Genomic DNA, 4667 nt, shown 5'->3' with positions numbered 1-4667 from the left:
TTCCAGAAAGTGCTGTGACTTTTGCAGAAGCAGACTATCACATCATGCTCCCAGCAACAGCTGGTGGGATCCAACTGCTGATCTCTCAGTTAGAAACCAGACCCTAATCACCATGCCACCAAGATGGAACCTCATTAATATAACAATGAAAACACTACTCCCAAATTAGATTATATTCACAGCTATTGGGACTAAGATTCCAACATATATTTTAACAGCAGGTTCACAAGTGAACCCATAAGATCCAAAAATTATTGGACTAAGAGGGAAAAAGCATCGTCAGTTATGTGATTTAAAGAAAGGCTTGGTGTAATAATCCCCACATGAAGAACAACAGAGAAAATGGAGAGAAGAAAAGAATTAATACTCTGTCTTCTTCACTGTACATTAAATAGTATCTGTTTAACCCTTACTACAAAACTGTGAGTAAAGGCATTTTTAATTTCCATTTTGTAGGTGATGAAACCAAAGCATTCATGATTTACCTTTCTTTTCTCCAGGGTGACATTTCTGCTGTGCTAGGCAGGCTCCTCTTGCCTTCAAATTTATTTTTTAAAGCAATTCCTATTTATTTAACCACACAATTTATTTTCAAATGTGATCATACTAATACTGATCATGCCCAGCACTGTCCAGTGGTCCTCACTAAGTGATCTGGGGTTCAAGTACAGGCCACGCTGACTCCACAGTTCATGCCCGGCATCCTTACAGTAAGACCTAATGCAGAATAAAGGAATTCTTCAGGTAGACACAATTTGTTTATTAAAAAAGAGAAAGGCAGTCTATGTTTTCTATGAAAGTCTTTTTAAAATATATTATTTCCTAATCTCCTTAAAGCTGAACATATATTAAATTTCTTACTGATGACTCAGAAAGATGGTTATTAGCTTACATTTATTTTTCTATGCTTTAGTATGATGAATGACTTTGATGATCTTGGGATATGTAGGTCTGCTTTACAAGTTCTGTTTCCACTCTTCATTTCTCTCTCTAGTAACTGTGTTGTTGTTGTTAAGTTCATTGAGTCAGTTTTGACTCATAGTGACCCTACATAGGGTTTCCGAGGTGAGATTGACCTATCGGCCTTGTGGTTCAAACTAACTTTGAGGTTAAGTGCTTATCCTACAGCACCACACTATTAACCATAGAAATCAAAATTTCTACTTCTCCCTGCTGGCATTACACTCATTGATTCTAATTTGCCTTTTTGTTTAAGAAAAGAAAAACAAAAACAAAAACAAAAAAACTTTGTGTGTTAACACTTCCACTCAGAAAAGTAAATGGGCATTTGTAGTGAGAGTTCAAGGACCTTCCAACAATTATTTTTTCCACTGCTGACTTCCTTTTAATCCATTTATATCAGATTCTCTATTAGGTTTGACAAGCAGAGTGACTTAAAATCAATTCACTAGAAAAGTTGAGTTAAAAAAAAAAATCTATTCATAGTTTTAAAAATGATTTTCTTGAATAAAACCATGATATAACTTAAAAAAATAAGTTAATCATTTCCAGACATCCCTCTAACAAACAAACAAAAACCCTCACTGTCTTCAAATTGATTCTGACTTATAGCGACCTTATACAGGATTTCTGAGACTGTCAATCTTTAGGAGAATAGACCGTCTCAGCTTCTCCCGTGGAGCAGCTGGTGGGCTTGAACTGAAGACTTGGAAATTAGCAGCCCAATGCCTAACCCACAGTGTCATCAGCCACTCCTCTACTTCCTAATAAATCAATCAATATCTCTTCTCCTTCTTTAGCCCCAGTCTGTGTCAAATAAGCCAACACAGCTACCAGGCAAGTGTGTGGGCCTGTTATCCTTGTGAGAAATCATTTCACTGACACAGATGCTGATTTTGCACTTGGGTTCTATAGTTCAACTACAAAACGGTAATATGGTCATGGATATATATGTTCCAAGATTGGAAGTTCAAACCCACCAGTTGTTTCTTGGAAACCCTAATAAGTCAGAATTGACTCGTCGGCACTTAACAACAACAACAACATATATATACTCAATAAGGTCATTGCCAGGTTGAATGCATACCACCGGGCAAGGCTGACAGTAGAGATTAGAAACAGATGGACTCCTGTGGGAATTGTAATTAGCCTATTGTAGGAAAGAAAGAAAGCCCTTTTTGCAATGGGCAAGTTGATTTGATGAGCAGAATCTTGTCCCCAAACTTTAGGGCACCAACCGTACATGAGCTCCCATATTGAACTGTGTATTCCTGAGCAAATAGAAAGTCTGTAAAGAGCTGTGAGTAATATTTTATAGTTTCTTTTTCCTAGGTGGTACTCTTCAACATATGTTCCTAGTCTGGTTGCACTCATTAAACCAACTAACTTTAACTCTGACTGAAAATAAAATTCAGCTGTCTTCTTACCTTGCCAATTTCCTCCGGTCTTGAGTCTTTTAATGAGCCAGATACAAGTATGAAAATATCATACCTTGTTTTGGTAATTAATTTACTTTAAGGTCAAGACTGAGAGATAAGGGTGGTACCTTCACTTTATAAATAATGCATCTGTGCTGGATATCTTTATTCATGCAGACCATGAAAACAGCTTAACTTTCTAAGTATTCATATGAGTCTGTGACTAACTCCTATTCTGCTGCTTTAGAATGGAGTGATATGGGAGACTGATTTAATCTTTCTAAGCCTCAAGGCTGTAGCACTGTATGATAAGTACTGGACTTCTAACTGCAAGGTTGGCGGTTCAAATCCCCCATTCGCTCCTTGGAAACCCTATAGAGGACTGCTGTAAGTCAGAATTCACTCAACAACACTTAACTATAACAATTACATGGCTCCATCTAAAATATTTGAATTTTAGAACTCATAAATTTATAGCTTGTTATTGTTGTTATGTGCCATGGAGTCGATGCTGACTCATAATGACCCTGTACAGGGTTTCTGAGCCTGTAAATCTTTACAGGAGCAGAAAGCCTCATCTTTCTCCCGTAGAACAGCTGGTAGTTTTGAACTGCCGACCATGAGATTAGCAACCTGATTCGTAACCACTATACTACCAGATCTCCTTTTAAGTATCAATAAATAATTATAAACAAAATATTTATGAAAGGTAGGTGCTCATTTCTTTCTTCTTTTCCAGCTCTGAATATAATAAATCTCTGGTAACATCAGATATTTTGATCAGTCAAAACATTTTCCTTTAAGAAATGATGGTTGTTTTCAAGTGCCTTTGCTTTAAGAAATAATTGTGGTTGTTAAGTGCCATTGTCAGTTCTTTCTCAAGGAAACCCTGTGTAAGGTATCTGAAGAATGACTGATGGACTTGAACTTTCTGGTTCAAACGGACCTTATGGTCCAGTGTGCATTGCCACATCAGGACCCCAAGATGTGATGGTGAATAAACAGTATTGACAATTAACTCAATTAGTCAATCGATTGATTCATGAGCAAACACAATCACTATGACATATAACAATAAATTTAAGAGTTTAGGAATTCAACATTTGTTGTTGCTGTTATGTGTCGTGAAGTCAATTCTGACTCATGGCAACTCTGCATAGAGTTTCCAAGGAGCGACTGTTGAGTTTGAACTGTCCACATTGGATTAAGCAGTTCAATGCTTATCCTACAGCACCACACCGATGCTATTATTATGTATGTAACACCGTGGTGGTGAATGCTTTAGGCCCATTATCTTGTTTGAGCCTGTTAACATCCCTATGCAATAGGCTAGTGATTTTTTAAATTCCACTTTACAGTTATGGAAACTTTTAACAAAGGTACTGTTATAGTGTGTGTGTTTTTTCTGCCTTACTACATATTGATGATGTTAAAAAAAAAAAAACTTCCCTGTAGTAATCAGTTGGAAGATATTGAGGGTAACATAAAAGATAAATGCCAAATCCTAAAAATGTATGAATGGGTATTTTTCCCAGATCCATATGGGGAACTTGTTTCTTGTAGAGAATAAATCCCAAATTCAAAGTGTTTCACAATTGGCAGATGCAATAATAGAATGTTATATCATAAGAACTGGTTCATACTTTCATTCTATAGATGGTTCCACTTCACAGTTGTGGAAACTTCTTAGATTTTCTTTGGTCAATGTCACCCAGTTGCTGTCAGATTCCGGAGAGAACTGACCATGAATCAAATGATAGTTAAGATCCCTCACTTGCACAGAGCTTTTCGAAACCCTGGCAGTGGCCCCAATAAAGTGTTCACTCAGAGATATGCTATCAAATGTGCAAAGTATCATACAAACTTCATGCAACACAAGTATGCATTTGTTCATGACCCAAATACCTTCTTAATGAGAAAAGAGGATAACGCCTTTCCATCTATAAATATCCTGTGACAAAGACAAGAGTTCAGACACTACTTGCATCAAATGCAAATCATGTGCATGAAGCACAAACTTCTCAGAATCGCTTGGCACTACCCACCTTGCAGCTTTGATCAACCACTTCCATGCCAATAGGTACTCTGCCAACCTAACCAAGATTCCCATGTCCTCCCACTTGGTCTGGACTGCAGAGCCAAGACTCAGCCTACATCCAGTGTTTGCTCCCATCCCATCATTTCTAGACCTGGATGAAAGCCACACCATAGAACCTGAACCTGCCATCTGGGAAGTTGTTGCTGATGGGACCAGATGGTAGTGCTTCTCATGGAGCAATGTTTGTTCAG

The 4667-nt window shown here is 37.5% G+C and overlaps 1 pseudogene; it reads right to left on the bottom strand.

The window, feature by feature from the left end:
• The window catches only part of LOC102820978, a 15754-nt pseudogene extending 11304 nt beyond the window's left edge, over window positions 1–4450 (bottom strand).
• Window positions 4451–4667: the final 217 nt, after the last annotated feature.

The sequence above is a fragment of the Chrysochloris asiatica genome, unplaced genomic scaffold, assembly GCF_000296735.1.
Source record: "Chrysochloris asiatica unplaced genomic scaffold, ChrAsi1.0 scaffold00025, whole genome shotgun sequence".
In the NCBI taxonomy this organism is placed as follows: Eukaryota; Metazoa; Chordata; class Mammalia; order Afrosoricida; family Chrysochloridae; genus Chrysochloris; species Chrysochloris asiatica.
The sequence above is the reverse complement of the archived record's forward strand: the minus strand, read 5'-3'. Positions and strand labels throughout refer to the sequence as shown.